General features: G+C 42.3%; 1 protein-coding gene across 1 annotated transcript in view; it reads right to left on the bottom strand.

Annotated features, from left to right (window-relative positions):
* LOC311224390 (uncharacterized protein) overlaps positions 1-20,133 on the bottom strand; it is a 40,680-nt gene that overhangs the window by 19,225 nt on the left and 1,322 nt on the right. The window contains exon 2 of the mRNA XM_084309357.1: positions 19,770-19,837. The gene's annotated coding sequence lies outside the window, so the exon portion shown is untranslated. The remainder of the gene's footprint in view (positions 1-19,769; positions 19,838-20,133) is intronic.

The raw sequence follows: 20,133 nt of genomic DNA, 5'->3' as shown, positions 1-20,133 counted from the left end.
ATTTATGCTCGCAAAACGTAAGAGTTGTGTGCACACATTTACTATGGCCAGAAAAAAGGGTAGCGCTACCTTACCTCGGCTTGTAGCCTACCACGGAAAATGTTGGCAGCTGACGTTGGGTACCGTTGGTTGTAGTTGGAGCTCTGATGAGTAGGTTGGCGGTCTGCGCTTCTCAGCTCATGGCTCTGTTGACATCCAACAGCTGGAACTGCGCAAATCCCACGCAGTCCTCAACGCATCAGCTCCGTGTGCGCATCAAAGCGAGGCTGAATGGCTTCCCCGCTGTCCTCAACGTTTCTTGTTGCGCAAAGCTTATTCCTATAAATTTGCTCGTCTTGCTGTGGTTCCCTATGAGCCACAGTATTGACTTGTGCTGTGGTTCCCAATGATCCACTTTACTGATGAGCAAGTTTTTGACTTGTATAAGGGCCAACTTGACTTAACAAAAACAATAAAACTATAAGCCCTTGAGGAGGCTGTTACCGGCTAAAAACCTATAGTTGACGCGTCTGTGGCCGTTGTTGTATACCGTCTGGTGAAAGGAATGAATGTCCACAAGGTCCGTTCCACTAGTACCCCAAATGGGTTTATTTACCACATAATTAACGTATGCACCAATTGCATGTGATACAAAGCAAATGCCAACGATACCTTCAAAAGAACAAACAAACACTATACACTACAAACAAAACGATAACAAAACGACGTGCCGTGTCGACGTGACGACTTGACGGTCAAAAACTGTTTAGCCCTGCCGGTAACCAAACGCACCTGGCTGTCATCAGTCCCGTTATTCATTAAGTAGCTGAGTATGTCACCTACTGGTGAGCAACGGGCACTGATGCCACAAACTCAATTTGGCAGGCTGCAGGCACACTGTATATAGGCAGAACTCAACATAAATACATAAATCCAAACAAATGCATAAAATATAACATATGGCACTACAACCATGTAAATTGGCTCTTACAACAACGTTGCGTCGTCCACGGGACTATCAAATATTTATTTGGGACGAACACAAATCCTCGCCGGGACGCAGTGGGGACGAAGAGGATTTATTTGGAAAATGTCAACTGCGACGACAGTCAGTGCGCTTATCACGGTCACTGGCAAATGGCGTCTTCCGAGTGCTCGCTTTGTTGACAGTGCCACGAGAGCACTGCACAAGACCCGCGGACATATATAATGTTTAATAAAAGTTCCCGCGGTACTAGCCATCAGTCAAGGGAGCACTCGCAAACAAATAACGTTAAACACAGCAGAAGATGAAAAACAGACAGACTGACCAACGGGGAATTTTGTTGAATAGTTTATTGGTTTAGAATGGAACTGCATCCGATTCCAACCCTAGTACAACCCTCGAGGCTAAGGTAAGGACACATTTAAATCACAGAGGTGTAATGTTGTCTATTGGAACTGTATACAGTAGTTAACTTCTAGTTAGCGTTTTAGCTATATAGCTGCTTGCTAGCTAACGTTAGTCCTGTGTGTGTGTGTGCTCAAAGCAGCCCGCACCATTTTAGCTAGGTGTATCTGTTATATTGAGGAGGCTTGACAACCGAGGTTCAAAGTTAACTTCACATTTATTGGCTGTTGGTTTACATGTGGCTACGAAAAAAAATCACACAGCTCAACTGTGTGTCTTGACTTCCTGCCTGGTGTGACATCACACAACAAGTACGGAATCCACGAGGCTCAAATGTCTGTTGTAATGACTGCTGCCGCCACTGAAGATGTTCAGTTTGGAATATGAAGGAACACACTTGTATTCCTTACAGTATCCATGAAATTGGACACTTTGACTACCTTAGATATGTCGGATGATTTCTGTACTTTTCACTACATGTTTTATTACTTCTTAAACTATCCTATCAGTCCTTAAAATATTAGAGTTACAAATATCCATAATAATCTACAAGACATCATTAACACTAACAATATATATATATACAGTATATATATTTTGTATCATAATGATTCTTGTGAAATAAGTTGCCTTTTGACTAAATACATTTATTTTCTCTTTCTCTACAGAAACAAAGACTGACTTGCTCTCATTCATCACTCTCATTCACACACACTATTACTGACAATAAAATAAGAAAGGTCTTTCAATATTGTTATTGCTTTGGTTGTTGTTACCTGTTGATATAATGTGCCTATTGTTCAAATAAATAATTATTTCAAATAATTATTATTTATTTCCTAATCATTTGAATGGTGTCTTTATGGCAATAACAACTACAGTATAGACGGAAAAAGTAAAGATACGACATTTAGATTTTTGGGACGGTTTACATTCACTGGGGGACGGTAACAATTGTATTTCGGGATGGTGGTGAAAAAAGGTTAGTCTGGAGCAGGGGCGGATTTAGGATTGTAGGAGATCCGGGGCTTAGCCCAGATGGGCCCCCCCCCCTTTTTTTTTTATAATTTTTTTGTAATTTTTTTTTTAGTTTTTGGGCAGGCAAGGGGTGGTTCGGAGGGGGTCCCCTTCACGACAGATTTTTTTTGAATTTAATGAACCTGTACGTGCAATTTCCTGCAATATAGAGCCTTCAATCTTGACCAATAAAGCTGCTCTTTTCACTATAAAACTCAGTTAACCATAACGTAGTTATGGTTAGATTTATATATTGGGGGGGGGGATATATCATATTTTTCATATAATCAAAAAGTGGTGGAGCAAGATCATACCTTTGCTCCCCCAAGTTCAATAGTGGGAGAGCAGAGATGCTCCGAATGCTCTTATGGCCAGGCGTCTATGATTCACTGATACAAAGTAAAATAGTGCATTGCAATAAAATAGTTATCATCGTATTTTTTCGGGAGGCCGGTAAGGAGTGCATTACAGTAGTTGAGTTGGCTTGAGATAAAGGCATGGATCTGGTTTTCAGCGTCCTTTTGATTTATAAATGGCCGTACTTTAGCTATGTTTCTAAGGTGGAAGAATTAAGTTTTTGTCAACTTGTTGATTGTGATTTAAAGCTTAGGTCTGAGTCTACCATAACACCAAGACTTAACTCACTCAAATACAGTTAGCAGCTGGATAGACCACAGATGGAAATTAGCTTCTGCTAAATCTGGTGCAAACATATTTTCATGTAACAATGATGAATTGTAAAAAAATAAAAAATCTATTTTTTTTATTTTTTTTTTTTAAATAGATTCTGGGCTTTTCAGAATACATCCGGGGCTTGAGCCCAGGTAGCCACCCCCTAGCTCCGCCCCTGGTCTGGAACCCTGCTTCCTACTATCACGGTTATACGCACGGGTGCACTCTAAAGTGGTTCGAGTTAGCAGCCGTTTGTTTTTAATCTGCCTTTTTCTTTTTACTCCGCGGTAAGCTTAACAAACTCTCCATGCTCCTCTCGTGATGGGACTTGTGTCTTATTAAATTTGTTGTGTCAAAACTTTTTACATTGCTTCCCCCACAAGGTATTTTATCTTGGCATACATTGCAGATGGCATTTGTTGAATCTGTCTCAGACACTTTGTAATAGTTCCACACCACCGACATGTTTTAGGATAGTTAACATCAGGGCTCTACGCTAACCTTTTTCACTAGGGGCACAGGTGCTCCTAAATGAAAAAAGTTAGGAGCACACAAAGAAATTTAGGAGCACCCAAAAATATTTAGAAGCAGTGAAAATATTTCAAGTAAAAGAGTTTATTTATTTTTTTAATAAATGTATATTTGTACTGTGCGTGCATGTGTGTAAATTAGCTCTTGCTACAACCCTGCATGTTTACATTTTGTATTTTGTACTTAATGTTCATTAACATGTGCTGTGCTGTCCCTATCAAATAAACTATCAAATCAAACTACTGCTACAAAAGTAACAGTCACTTAACTTTAGCCCCTTTTATGCATACAATGCCTATGTTTTGGCTGTGTTTCTCTTCTAGAGAAATAATCCTTTCAGGGTTGCCTATTGAAATACTGTACACCTCCAGTACAGAAACATTGTTTATGAGTTTGCGTGTCAGGTAGACTATTGATTGACAGTCGGCCGCCCGGCGCTGCAGCTGGACCCTAACCTCGTTCCCAGCTTTATCTCGAGAGAGCTGGACCCTATTGCCCACCTCTGCTGTTCATAACGCTAGCCAAGTTAGCTGTACACGCATACACAGTGGGCCAGTTACTTTGGTGTAGGGGTGTAACAATGCATCGATCCTAAGGGGAAAATTCAACTGCATCGATTTGAAAATGTTAGAATCGATTATCGCAATTTGAATGTGTACACAGTGTTATGTTGTTATCATGTCCGTTACAGTCAACACAACGGCATACGCTACTGCATCAACGTTATTAGGGATGCCCCGATCACGTTTTTTGCCACCGATACCGATCACCGATCGTCGTGATCCATATCGGCCGATACCGATCCGATACAGATTGTTTTTGATTAAAAAGAAATTAAAAATTATTTTATATAATTTTTTTTTTTTTTTTTTATAAAATATATATATTATATAATTAGACTTGTACTTGTATTATCTGCGACTGCGAGACATCGCCACCACGCAACAAGTCAAAATGCTCACTATCTGCAAACAGCTCCACTGTCTGTGTGTACTCTAGTAGCCCAGCTCAAAAGGATTCTCCGGCGCTGCAGCGGGACCCCATTGGTAACGTTAAGTGCTTTGGTCGTTTCACATTCAGCAAGCCCTCAGCTCGAATATGCATTAAATCAATGTTATAAGACATTGATATCAAGAGCTATCTGTAGCTACTGCTAGCCGGCTAGATGACGTTAAGACAGAACTTTAGTTCAATGGGACATTTCGTTTTGAACAGTAAACGAACGTCAGCTAACGCAAGCTAACTGAGGTATGAACATGAACTACTAGACTTTCTGGATCATTTGTTGATATCAGGAGCTATCGGTAGCTAGCCGGCTAAATACCGTTAGACAATGCCTACTAAACGTGAATAGTTGACTGGGTAATTTTGTTTAAACAGTAACGATAGCTAGGTAGCTAACGTTAGCGCAGGTCGAATGCAGTGCACTACAGACTCGAGCAGAGGAGCCGCACCTCTTTGTTTACAAACTCTACACGGGGGCGGGCGGGGCTAGGGAGGAGGAGCAGCGGCAGTTTGCAGGTCGTGTGTGTCTGAGACAGACAGCGAGTGAGAGCTTCGCTTGATCGGTTTCCGCTATCGGCGAATATGACTAATTATCGGAATTCACAGATTGCATATTTATACTGAGTATCGGCCGATAACGATCGGTGGCCGATCGATCGGGGCATCCCTAAACGTTATGATTAACAAAGCAAGGCATTCGTTTTGTTGCATTAACGTTATATTACTATTGCTATCGCTAAATCTAGGTGTTCTAAAATATATTGCTATTGGTAAGACTAGAAGTTACATGTCTCGGGGAAACTCTCGCATATCGCAATGGTGGCGTTTCAGGAAGTAAACAAGCCAAATGAGAGCTTCCGATTGGTCATTTGCTTTCTTTCTCATGAAACCAGTCACGTCACTCTACTGTGATTGGACCGTTGGCTTGAGTGCAATGTGGGACTTGTAGTTTTTTAACGATCTCGCAGCGGAGGAAAAAAAAGACGAGAGAGGCTATAATCTGTATTCGCACAGCGTGCGCGTAATTGATTTTTACGGTTCGCACACAAATATCTTTAGGGGCATATGCGAGCAATTTGGTCGCACTGTAGAGCCCTGGTTAACATGAGACAATGACACCAACTCCGCTGAGAATTGGCTCATGTTTTTCACGTCATCAGTCGGTTTTCGCAATCGGGGACTAGAAAGCATTATCGGAATTCCCCAATCTCATATTTATACTGAATATCGGCCGATACCGATCACTGGCCGATTGATCGGGGCATCCCTAATTGTAATCGTATCTCCTGTGCTGACACAAGCACTACTATAGCATGGAGTGGAGAGATAACACACAATACATATAATATCCCTGTTTTTCAGCATTTAGCTACAGGCATGGATACATTGCATCATGTAATGATAAATAATGTCATAGTAACGGGCGGGTGTTATAAGATAAGAATAAACGTGATTGTCCCCGCGGGGCCAATTTACTTGGAACATCAGTGATGCATCAGTCTGCGATAACAGTGTAAACAAAGAAGAAAAAATATATACAATTATTCATTCAGTTAGTAAAAAGGACTTCAGACAAATATGACAATACATAGAGACGTACAACCATAATACATAAGTACCGGTAGGTAAACTCATTTCAAAAGCTTCAAAAAGTTTCATATTGCACCCTGCCCTAATTAAATTACAACATGTCATGGGGCTACCCCATGCCCTATAATGGTTGCCTCACAGTCTTAATTGGTTTAGCCCTGGTCCCCACATGTAGTCATGCTACCAAACATTTAGCTTAGGCTTTTTGGCTTTGTATATAGGTACTAGTAGAACCCAGGCACAGAAGACAAACCTGTTAAATTATAAACATGTTATGTGGATTTAAAGTAAATTAATGTGTTAACAAATACCCCGTTTGTCTGTGCTCCCACTTGGTTCCTTGTAGAATCTCTGGCTGCCCAACCAGCCTTTTCTGGAGGGGAGATTTGGAAGGAACCAAGTGTGGTAGAGTACAGGGGGGGGGGTTCATAATGAGAAGGGAATAGGCTAATGAAGCGCCCTAAACACTGTTTAGCGTTTTGTGATGGTAGATCAGTATGGAGTGATGTATCCATCTTATACAGAATTATTGAATGTATAAAATAATGTCTGTATTTATTAATTGATTGTTGTGTTTTTGGTTTGTCCCCGTTAGTCCATGGGCCAGACCAGATATAGGTGCCACTCACGGTGAATAAACTTACATATAATTTTTTCAAAGATCTATGTCTGTAGATGATATTTTTGTATGATAGCCCTTCCAGAGTGGTAGCTTAATCATACTTATCAAGTCATGAAGTATACCCACCCCCTCAGGAAATTGCATTTCAGATGTTGGTGCATATCCTGCTTTAGATTCACGTAGAGGACATCTGTCAATGTTTCACAATATTGTGTTTGGTATCATTTTAAAGGGGACTATGTAATCTTTCATTCAAGCTAAGATGTGAATCTTTCTGACCAATATAGAGGTCACTGGAGCTCTTTGAACAGTCAACAACACACATTTTTACACGATTTTCGCCTAAATGATATACTATCTTTTAGCCTTGTGTCATCTAGGAGCAATAGGGACACAAAATACAAAATCTACAACACTCTCAGGACCATAAGGATTCAGGAAATGTATAATATGCCTATACTATTTCTTATCAGGGGTGATTGTGAGCCTTAAATTAGAAGAGCGGTATTAGGCTCCTATTAAAACTATACAGAACAGCCACTAGGATAATGTCACAAAGTGGTCTGTCTTTATCATACATATACAGGAGCAACAGGGGCACAAAATACAAAATCTACAACACTCTCAGGATCATAAGGATTCAGGAAATGTATAATATGCCTATACTATTTCATTGTTACGGGACATTGTGAGCCTTAAATTAGATGGGCATTATTAACTGGGTCAGATAACTAGGATAATGTCACAAAGTGGTCTGTCTTTATCATACATATACAGGACATAAAGGACACCACAATGAGATAAGGAACCACTTAGAGTTTTATGAACAACCTATTAAACAGAACAACATTATATACTAAATGTACATTGAATCACTCAAACTGCTCGTCTCTCTCATCCTCTGACTCCTCGAGTTCGAAGTCAGGTTCTGGATCATCCTGCAGTTTTTGGTTGCTGCATGTCTGTAACTTGCACATATCTGTGCATGCCAGTCCATTTGATAAGCATGTGCAGCTTGGCATTTTGCATGAACAGACACACTTGCATCTTAGCAATTCCAGGACTACATCTGGTGCAGGTGGGGAGCGCATCCAGTAAATTTCCAGCTTGCCCTCATCGTCTTTCCATCCATGCTCTGTAGGACTTGAGACCACAGGGTTAGACTGCAGACTGCTCTTCCAGATTGCTGCCTGATAGTTGGCTCGTTCAACATGCAGGAAGAGACAGTCCCAGCGACAGTCCCAGCGACTTCGGGTTATTGAGAAGCGCTATATAAATTAAATGAATTATTATTATTATTATTACATGGTGGAAGCTGGCTGGACTCGACCTCTCCCCTTTTGGTACAGAAGAGCTGGTAGCGCAGTTGGTTCACCTCTACTGTGCTGCTGTTAGCAGAGTACATGTGACATGTAAACTCCTCAATTCTCTGGAACAGCTCCTCACTCACATCCCATGACTGCCCTAGTCCACTGAAGGTTTCTTGGTAGGAAGTATCCTTCTTCACCATCTTCAGGGCATTCAGCTTCCCCCGGCCAGCGAATGCACTGACAGTGTCACAGCCAGTGAAGGCGTGTAAGCCAATTAAGCTGTCACAGAGGCTGTCTCCAACTGAGCTTGCAAGTTTGCTGATGTTCACATATCGTGTGCGGTTCTGGGTCCCACACTTCATGTAGATGGGACAGGTGATGTCCTTCTGGAAGGCAAGACAAAGCACCATGACATCAGTGTCCTCAGCTATGATGATGACTGCTTTTGAGCCCATGTTTGCAGCATCTGATGCATGCAGGAGCAGGCGAGTGTCAGCTTCTTCATGTGTTGATTGCAGTTCTGCTACTTCTTCACACCCACCATCTGTCAACCTGTAGCAGGTTTCCTCACAGGTTGTGTACAACACTTTGCCATGCAGCCTCTTTCTGTATTGTGGGAGGTTCCACTCTTCCACCAGAAACTTGATGAGACTGGTCTTGTTGGAAGGACTGCACAGGAAAGTTCTCTACTGCTGTACGTGGTGTCCTCCTGCCAGGTTCTTGTATTGGACCGTAGTGTCTGCACCCCGGTTTTGTCATTCAGCATCTTTGATTGAAGTCTGGCGGTAAACATCAAACACAACATCAATCCTCTGACTCTGTGCCCCCTCGTGGAGGACCTGGGTGAAGAGTGACTCTGCCACCTGTCCAAAGGTTTTGTTGTTGCCATTCATTTTCTGGACCAGGCTCATCCCATCAATGATGGAAGTGGATGGTGTTGGGATCTCTTTAACAGGAGACACATTCTGTTCCAGCTCTCTGGCAAGTGCAGCCTTGTTTGTTTTTCGTAGAGACCCATCAGCATTTGCAAGTGCCCATGGCAGTGGGCCCAGTGGGTGGGCAAGGACATCTTTCATGTCTATCTTCCTGCTTTCAGCCAACAGGATCATGTGGCTGAACAGGTTTCTGTCTGCCCTCAGCACCACATCCTGCCCTTTCTTTCCTTTAGCTTTTTTTGTGCCGACACTGGAGAATGTCTTCAGGCTTTGCTTGGTCATCTTGTCATAAACTTTAAAGATGGTGGGTCCTCATCTAACCTTGTTTGTTTGAATACCTGGTATGCCTCTTCTCCTATCTCATGAGCTCTCAGGAGATCTCTTGTCACATCAGGTGGAGCCATGAAGCCAGTGGACAGGCTAACCAGATCGTTCTCATCAGGGGACATAGGATTGAACCACTTGTTCTGCATAAGGTCAAGAAGAGACTGGACATCGGCTTAATCTCTCTTGATTCTTGGACGCTGTAGATCTGGATGGGACAGTTTGGACGTGCCTTGATCTGTCAGGTCTCTCAGCTGTCTGAGGTACATGCTTCTATACTCAGCGGTTAGGTAATACTTGGCCACAGCTCCTGACGTCAAGCTGAATCCCTTCGTCCCTCCAGCTGTCTGGGTGTCTTTGTTCACTGTTTCTTCTATAGCTTGGTCAACTGGGATCCTGCCAAAGGGATTAGTGGGGCCCAGTTGGACAGAGAAACCTCCTTTCATGAATTCTGTGTACACATCTGGGTGTGTGATGTACAGCTGAGACATCTGGGCGTAGTAGTAGGGGAGGTAGCGTGCGTAGTTCATCCTGTCATAGGCAAAGCACCATGTGATCATTGCTCGAATGCTTGCCAAGTGTAGCATCCAGTCTCCCTCTCGGGATGCTCGGATGAGCCCCAGCAAGATTTCGACCATGTCCAAATAGGACACCCAGAAGCTGGAGAGGCTGCTGTTCCCACATCTGAGGAACTTGCGGTAGACTTCAAACAGTTCTATGATGCGTGCACAAGAGCTGTTCTCGAGGGCTTCCTTCAAAGTGGCTTGTGAGACATTTTCCCCAAGGCTGTCAATTACCTTCAGTGTTTCATCCAAATAAACCATCTCATTCAGTTGTTTCCAACCAAAAGAGGAAACCCTTCCATGTCAGTCGCATGAGAGCCTCATACAAGAGCTTGTGTAGTCGCACTGCCCTGTTGTACTTGCGGCCACCCATGACCCCAGCAATGGAGCCTTCTGCGATCATGCCAGACTGAATGCACAGGTCTTGGAGTCCAGCATCTTGGAAACGCTTTCCTATGATTGCCAGCAGTGTGCAGATGGTGTGAAATACCCCAAGTCTGATGATGATATTCTGGAACTTGCCAGCATGTTTCCATGTGATCTCAACAGCCTTTGCATACAGGGCTTGGTCAAAGACACAGACAATCTTTGTCAGGTCTAAGCACTAGAGTTGTGCCGATACCGATACCGGTATCGGAAATGCCGCCGATACTGGCTAAAATGGTAGTATCGGTATCGGCGAGTACACGTAAATTCTAGCCTCCGATCCCATTTTTTTTTTTCACAGGTAAACAACACGAGCGGCGCTAGCGGTGTGTAACATGAGAAGCTAGAAACACGAGCGGCGCTAGCGGTGTGTAACATGAGAAGTTAGAAAAATGTCAGTCATTTGGGAATATTTTACACTGGAAAACCCCACCACTAAAACGGCAACGTGTAAAATATGCAAGACTTTAGTTTCGAGGGGTGGCACAAGTGTTGCCAAATTCAATACGAGCAATTTAATCAAGCATTTGAAGACTCATCACGCGAACGAGCATGCGGAGTTCATCAAAACAAAGGGGAAAAAAAGTGAAGAGCTGCAGCAACAAACGCTGGTAACCGCATTCCAGCGACGTGAAAAGTACCAAAAAGACAGCCCAAAAGCGACAATGATAACCGACAAACTCATTGAATTTATTGTTCTGGACGACCAACCCCTGTCGGTCGTTGAAAATGTGGGATTTCGCCGCTTAATGGAACATTTGGAGCCACGGTACAATTTGCCAGGTCGCAAATATATCTCTGAAACTGCCCTCCCCAAACTATACGAGACGGTGAGGGAACACATTTCAGCAACGCTAAAAGACGTTCATGCTATTAGTTTCACAACTGACATTTGGAGCTCCGACGTGTGCCCAATGTCTTTACTCAGTTTAACCGCACACTGGGTGGACACGGCTTCGACAAGTTTTGCTCTTAAAAGTGCGGTGCTGCAAGCTAATGAATTCCGTGGGTCACACACTGGCACTGCAATTGCTGAAACAATTGAAGGGATGTTGGCCAAATGGAGCATCCCCAAGTCCAACGTTCATGTTGTTTTGCGCGACAACGCAAGCAACATGAAGAAAGCGATGGACGAGCTGGACGTGTCAAGCTTGGGATGCTTTGCCCACTCGATCCAGCTGGTGGTGCATGAAGGGTTACTATCCCAGCGAAGTGTGAGCGATGCGCTGGCAAATAGTAGGAAAATAGTTGGGCATTTTAAACATTCGCCACTGGCTACTACACGCCTGGAGGACATCCAGAAAGACCTCCAAGTGCCCACCAAACGTCTGCACCAAGACGTAGCGACGAGGTGGAACAGCACGTTCTATATGGCCCAGAGTCTACTGGAGCAGAAGCGGTCTATTTCATCGTATGTAGCTGACTACGACCTGCCAGCGACCCTGACAGCCAACCAGTGGGCATTGCTGGAGAAAACCATCGCTGTTCTGGCTCCATTTGAAGAGCTGACGAGACAGGTTTGCTCCTCCACCTCCTCTGCAGCTGAAGTGATCCCCTCTGTCACAGTGCTGAAAAGGCTGCTTGCTCGGGAGAACCCGGAGGACACCGGTATAAAAACGATGAAAACTACCCTTCTAGAGGCTGCCAACAAAAGATTCCAAACCATAGAGGATGAGCCATTGTATGCAGTTGCCACTCTCCTGGACCCGCGTTTCAAAGACAGGTATGTCTAATAGTATGCTTATTAAATATAATAGTTCTTGTGTTAGAAATGAATGTGGATGTAAATATGAATATTTAAATAACACAAGTAGTAACAGGGCTATATTTTGGCTAGGCTAGAAAACTTGCTAGCTAAGTATGAAACATGACATTTGTGTAACTGCAGCTGTGTCCTAGTGTAATTCAAGTTAAGCTTCAGTATGATGTCATAGTAGCACCGGTTAGTAACTTAGAACAGGCTAGAACGTTCTGGAACGTTGTGATGTCATAGCAGACCCTTCCAGACTTGCGCTCCAGTGTTTAAATAAAGACAAGTGTTATTGTTGTTTGAATCACATCTATGTCCATACACTGGCCATGTTTTAGATTCACTGTAGGCTACACAAACAACAACATATAAAAATGTTGCATCATAGTCTACTCTATACAATAACAACAATAATCCTAGTCTACATTTAGAAAACAAACAATTGTAAATATTATAAACAAAAGTAAAACTTAGAAATGGTGTTCTAGGTAATAGACATTGCATTGTTATTATTTTATGCACATGCATCATTCATATACATTACTATTTATTTACTAGTGCATTAACCTATGTGTCACCATCAAGAGCTACTGGAGGAGGTTGTTGTTTATTTTTGACATTTATTTAATTATTAATTATGTTTTTATATTATTTCAGATACTTCACAAGTGCAGGCAGCATCCAGCATGCAAAGGAGGCACTGAACCAAGAGGTTGACAAGATGGAGGCGTCACTGAGGACGAGGAGGACCACAGCTGAGGCAGCAGAGCCAGTGGAAAAGGCCCCACGTATGGAGGCACAGCCAAGCAGCAGCTTCAAGGGCCTGTTTGAGGAGATCCTGCAGGAGCATGATGATGAACGTGGGGGCAGGGCAAGTACTAGCTCAAGCACACAGGTTCAACTTCAAATACAGACATATTTGACAGAGCAAACTATCCCGCGCTCAGACAGCCCATTCCAATACTGGGGAGGCAACCAACTTCGGTTTCCCACCCTGGCTGCAACTGCTGCAAAATTTCTCTGTGCTCCTAGTACCAGTGTGGATAGCGAGAGACTGTTCAGCACAGCCTCCAACATTGTAGATGCAAAGAGGAACAGGCTAGGAGGAGAGAGAGCAGAAATGCTCATCTTCTTGAAGAAGAACCTGCCATTGCTCTTGAAATTAAAATAGTGAGCAACACTGAGCATTGCAATACTCAGTTCAAGTGCAATGTGAACTTATTTTTATTTTACTGTGTAACTGCTGCACATTTGATTTGATTTGATTTAACTGCTGCTATTTTTTTTAACCAGACTGTTATTGAGGAGGTGAGAATGACCCCCAACCAGACTGTTGTTGATGTTGCACTACTGTTTTATACTGTTACTATAAAAGAGCCATTGCTCTTGAAGTTTGTGAGCAATGTGAACTTTTTTTTTTTTTTTACTGTTTAACTGCTGCTCTTTTCTTAACCAGACTGTTAATTGAGGAGGTGAGAATGACCCCCAACCAGACTGTTATTGATGTTGTACACTGTTAGTATAAAAGAGAAATTGCTCTTGAAATTTTAAATTGTGAGCAATACTCACTCAGTTCCTACTCGATGTGAACTTATTTTTTGTTTACTGTGTGTAACTGCTGCTCTTTTCTTAACCAGACTGTCTGTTATTGAGGAGGTGAGGATTACTGATCAGACTGTTATTGAGGAGGTGAGGATGACTGATCAGACTGTTATTGAGGAGGTGAGGATGACTGATCAGACTGTTATTGAGGAGGTGAGGATGACTGATCAGACTGTTATTGAGGAGGTGAGGATGACTGATCAGACTGTTATTGAGGAGGTGAGGATAACTGACCCCAACCAGACTGTTATTGACGTGAGGGAAATTTATTTTACACTGTAATTGTAATTCGTTTATTTTGAACGTTTTGTTTTTAAGTTGATGTAGCACTACTGTTTTACTGTACTATTTAAATCTTATTTTACAAAATTGTGGCTGCACTTTAACAGTTTTTTAAAGGAATTGTTATTCCTATTTATTTATGTTCTTTTTAGCTGCGACCGCAGCTCTATAGCTCTGTCAGTCGGTTTGTCCACAAAAGTGTCCCTGGCACATACGGGTACATGGTCGCAACTCGCAACTTATCACATGCTAAGTGCTAACATGCTTGTTCATTTATGACTGACTGTCAAACTTGATAATAAAAGAAAGTTCTATCATGTCATTCATTCTCTGTATGTATTTGTTCATGTTTTACAAAGGGTTTAACTGAGCCAGGCCATACAACAATGATGGCAATCATATCACAGGGTTAGTAGTATACTGTAAAAAAAACAACAGTATATGTAGTAGTGTCTAGCTGTAAAAAAAAATTAAAAATTAAAAAAAAAAATTTACATTTTTTTTTTTTTTTTTTTGCACTGGTATCGGATTAGTATCGGTATCGGCTCGGAAATGAAAAAATGGTATCGGAACATCTCTACTAAGCACTGCATGATGCTTGTCACTGCATATACCATGTCATGGCCGAATGACTGTATGAGCCGCAAAACTCTGGGATGCATGATCAGGATCATTAGTGTCAGAGAGTAGATAGCACAGGAAGACTCTAAGGCAGTGGTTCTCAAACTGTGGTACGCGTACCACTAGTGGTACTTGGTGGTACTGCTGGTGGTACTTGAAAACATTTACAAAAAAGCAAATCATTTTTTTTTCAGTCAGGCCACTGAACTTAGAAGCAGGTCAGGCCAGTGTTTCTGGTTGCGGCGGCGCGATAGTTAGATAACCTAAGTGGGGAACAACCAGGAGATCACTGTGACAGAGAGTAGTGCAGTCTAAACAGTCATAAATCTTTAATTCAACTTCAGCCCTGATCATAACCATTTATCTTTAGATTTTTTTGTAATGTCAGATAAAAAATGAAATACTCCCACTTTTCTGAAAAGAGTTGGTGTTAAATCTGACATTACAAAAAATCCATCAAAATCTGTGTTGCTGCTAATCATTGTGTCTGTTTGAAGCTTGTCCTTGAATGAAGAAGTGATGGTCAAAGTTGGTCTGACAAAAGTTAACAATAAATAATGGTATTAGGAATACATTTGCCTCCTGCGTGAACTGTGCATAGCTGAATAGACTGTATTTTAACGCCGGTCATATGGTGGTACTTGAGCCAGCTACGTTCTCAGGTGGTACTTGGTGTAAAAGGTTTGAGAACCACTGCTCTAAGGGATTCTGGAATGACAGGACATTCTGCTTCTGGTTTGATGTCAGGTGGCCAGGCTGAGGAACATCTTGATTATTGATGTCCTCTCTCAGCTTGATGGCTGTGTTGGCTATGACATCTTGGGCACTAGCACTTTTCAAGGTCTGAAGCTCCCTTTTAAGAGACTGGTTTTCTTTGGCAAGTTCATTCATGGACAGGTTAAGGCTCACAATGACCCGTAACAATGAAATAGTATAGGCATATTATACATTTCCTGAATCCTTATGGTCCTGAGAGTGTTGTAGATTTTGTATTTTGTGCCCCTGTTGCTCCTGTATATGTATGATAAAGACAGACCACCAGGGGAGGAAACTAACTTTTTGGCTTACCAGCCAACTGGCGAGTATCTGATTTTTTTTACCAGCCAAATAGATTTTTTACCAGACAAAAAAAATCGCTAATTGTGATAATTATAATATGTCTAATTATGTCTTCGTCTAAATAGATTTTCAATCATAGTAAAATAATCACACCGTGTCTCTACTCTTTAAAATATGTATTAGCATAAAACATTAATCTCTACTCTTCACAATATTAGCATAAAACATATTAACATGAAAGAGGTATCTATTCTGGACTGGGTTGGGCTGAACTGGGCAGTGAAAGATGCTGGGTTGGACTGGGTTGGGCAGTGAAAGAAAAAAACCGAAGTATGTTGTGAAGTGTATAGATAGATGTGAAATATATAGATGTAGCAGTAGTCTATCTGTATGTCATATGTTATGATGAATTGAAAATGCCGTACTGTATTGTACCCATTCTGCAATCTGTTAATAAAGTTTTCAATCAATCAAGTTAACTTTGAACCTCGGTTGTCAAGCCTCGTCAATGTTGTGTATGCATCTGGGTAGGCACACTGTGCCTTTAAGACAGCACGGTGGTCTTACGACAGTACCGTCAAGTGTTGTGATAACGTCAGTTGGGTTGGTGTGCTGTTGTACACAGTGCACTGGTTGAGCTTAGCTAGCCCCTTTCGTGACTGCGATGTGCAAGCCAGGGGCTTTTGAGCATGAAATAAAATGTCTAACCTTACGTCGTAGTCCGGTGCTTTTTTGGAAACATTATAGTCATAACAGATACACCTAGCTGGCTGCTTTGAGCACACGGGGCTAGGCCTGCCACGATAACACATTTTGCTGGGCGATTAATTGCCCCCGAAAATATCGCGATAAGCGATATTATTGCGACCGGTTAGAGAATTTCTTTTGGAGAAATTTATTTCCCAAAACTTTTATTTTGAAGCCCACCGCTCCGTCTTTTCCGGTGTTTAAGACTTTTATTTTGAAGCCCACCGACCGGACCGGAAGTATTGTTGTGATTATCAGGTACTTTTTGGGTACCAGAAAAGTCACGTGAAACACTGCAGACCACTGAATAGAGACGCGTCTCTAGGATTTCATAATCATTATGTTTGCAGCAGGCACAAGTGCAATAAACAAAGGATACAGTCACTGTGTATTCTGCCTCATTTATTGATTAAACAAAACCGACATCAACACAATTTGCCACCGAGCGGAGAGTTTAGTCTCGCAAAAAGATCGCTGACTTGTTAAGGCTTGTTGTTAGGTTAGGTGCTAATGTTGTGCTAGCGTTTTAGCATGGCTATCGTACATAGCGTGATCAATATAACTCGCTATTGATTGTTTGTATGAGTAACGTTAATGCTAGTAGAATAGACACAACGTGAGGTAATCACCATCCATTTTAAACCAGTTATTACCTAATGCTAACGTTAGCAAATAGACGCGACTGGTAACGTTACAGCTTGTTAGCCTAATGCTCGTTAACGTTAGCATAGACAGCCTAGCTAACGTTAACGCTTGTAGAATAGACACAATGAGAGGTTAGCGTTAGCAGAATAGACACAACGAGGGTCTCGTTAATGTTGTTATTGATTGATTGAAAACTGTGTTTACTCTGTTTGTATGAGTAACGTTAATGCTAGTAGAATAGACACAATGAGGGGTAACGTTAGCCCCACGGAGCTCCTGTGCTGTGCTCTGTAGTAAAGCCAGCGGCCCGCCTCCCAACACGGACAGTGACTGACAAGGGGCACTGGGTCCGCCTCATTAAAACAAACGCGCAAATAGCAATTAATCGCGCCCGTCAAAATCATTGCATTCATTTTAATTATCGCGGCAATTAATCGATTTATTGCTTATCGCGGCAGGCCTACACGGGGCTAACGTTAGCTAGCAAGCAGCTATCGCTAAAACTAGAAGCTAACCACTGTATACATTTCCAGTAGACTAACATTACACCTCTGTGATTTAAATGTGTCCTTAGTAACTTATACTCGAGGGTTGTACTAGGGTTGGATGCAGTTCCCCGTTGGTCAGTCTGTCTGTTTTCCATCTTCTGCTGTGTTTAACGTTATCCGTTTGAGAGTGCTCCTGATGGCTAGCCTAGTAACGCAGGACTTTTATCATTATATGTCCGCGGGTTGGCCAGTACTGCGCAAACTTTTATTAAACATTATATGTCCGCGGGTGGTCTTGTGCAGTGCTCTCGTGGCACTGTCAACTAAAGCGAGCACTCAGAAGACGCGCACCGTTTGCCAGGGCAGTGATTGCAGAATGTTTTTTTTTTGTATACTCGCCAGACTGGCGAGTGGTCTTCATGAATCACTCGCCAAACGTAAAAAATACTCGCATTTGGCGAGTAAAGTGGCCTAATTTCCTCCCCTGCAGACCACTTTGTGACATTATCCTAGTGGCTGTTCTGTATAGTTTTAATAGGAGCCTAATACCGCTCTTCTAATTTAAGGCTCACAATCACCCCTGATAAGAAATAGTATAGGCATATTATACATTTCCTGAATCCTTATGGTCCTGAGAGTGTTGTAGATTTTGTATTTTGTGTCCCTATTGCTCCTAGATGACACAAGGCTAAAAGATAGTATATCATTTAGGCGAAAATCGTGTAAAATGTGTGTTGTTGACTGTTCAAAGAGCTCCAGTGACCTCTATATTGGTCAGAAAGATTCACATCTTAGCTTGAATGAAAGATTACATAGTCCCGTTTAAAATGATACCAAACACAATATTGTGAAACATTGACAGATGTCCTCTACGTGAGTCTAAACAGGATATGCGCCAGCATCTGAAATGCAATTTCCTGAGGGGGTAGGTATACTTCATGACCTGATCATTAAGATTAAGCTACCACTCTGGAAGGGCTATCATACAAAAATATCATCTACAGACATAGATCTTTGAAAAAATGATATGTAAGTTTATTCACCGTGAGTGGCACCGACAAGTGAAATTTTGGCCTCTGGCCCATGGACTATGTAGGAGGAGCTTCCAGGATAAAGCTGGGGATGGAAGCTCCTCTCAGGGAGAAGTAGAAGCAGGCTTGGAGAGAGACTCAGCCGTGCTGGAGCTAGTTCCCTTAGCCAAGGGCCTAGTTGTTGATATTTTATTTATAGAAAGTATAATCTTTTTGTATTTAATTATGATAAATATGGTTTTGCCTGTTTTTCCCACTGGTGAGCAAAAGAACCAAGATAATAAAAACAAACCACCGGGTGATGACAACCTGCCTCTTGACTAAAGTTTTTCCACTGCTTGGCCACATCCTCACACAACAGATTAAGACTTGGACAAGAAAGAAAGAGGTGACAGCCCACTGTTAGGTGGCACCTCAAAGAAATCAACCTCTATTATTATTTAGGAGAGCGATGGATATAGGAAGGAAGGAGAGCTTGTAGCGGTTGCTCTTATATCTACTTTCTCTGAACCGTCTCCCCGAGGGAAGAACTTCATATTCGGGATAAAGATTATGAGAAGGGTCCTGTAAGATCCTCTGTGCCTGGCTGACCACTACTTTCTCGAAGATAGATTGGAGTGACGGATACTTGGTGTTTCCGGTCACCTTCATCGCTGCTTTCAATCTTCGACTTACACTGTACTGTGAGCGTACCAAACCACGCTGCCATCTCATCAGGCTTTCTAGGACAGCTTAATTAAATGCGGTCATGATCGCTGTGCTCACACCAAACAGTCTGAGACTACGGAGGAAGTGCAGTCGTTGGGCTAGTTTGGAACACAGAACATCAACATGTATATCCCATTTCAGTCGATTATCCATGTGGATTGCTAGGTATTTATATGATGCAACCTGCTCTATATCACAGTCACCAATTACCACAGGGTCATGTACTCTCACTTCTCTGGGGTCATAGAACATCTTTGGTTTTGGTGGTATTGAGAATGAGATGATGTCTCTCACAGTCACACCAGACCTGAAAGGAGTCGATCTCGTTAAAGTAAGTAGAGGGGGCAGTCGCCAGCCTTCAATAGGATCAGAATAAATGTGTCATCTGAAAACGTCAGGACATGATTGTTAGGCTGACTGCTGCTACACTCATTGGTGTACAGTGTAAATAGGAGAGGGGAGCTCACCGCACCTTGAGGCACCCCTATGATGAAGAATTTGACCTCAGAGAGTGTGTCATTCACCTTGACTTGTTGTGTCCTGTTGGTAAGAAGAGAATAGAACCATTTGATTATTGAGGGGTTTATCCCCATACTCATAAGCTTCTGGACAAGCAGGTGAGGGCGAACAGTAGGGGTGGACGGTATAAACGGTATGAATTTGCGCTACGGTATGGATTTTGATTATACCTTCATACCTTGTGACCGGTAGACTAGAGCAGCTAGTCACAGCAGTAGCAATGACGTTAACGTTACTTGACGATTCACTCAACGTTTGCAGTGGTCGTTGCATAGTGTTTAATTGTACTGAGTTTTTCTCCACTATAGTTTGGGCAT

This window comes from Notolepis coatsorum (genome assembly GCF_963971535.1).
Source record: "Notolepis coatsorum genome assembly, chromosome: 2".
Taxonomy (NCBI): domain Eukaryota; kingdom Metazoa; phylum Chordata; class Actinopteri; order Aulopiformes; family Paralepididae; genus Notolepis; species Notolepis coatsorum.
This window is presented reverse-complemented; position numbering and strand designations above follow the sequence as displayed.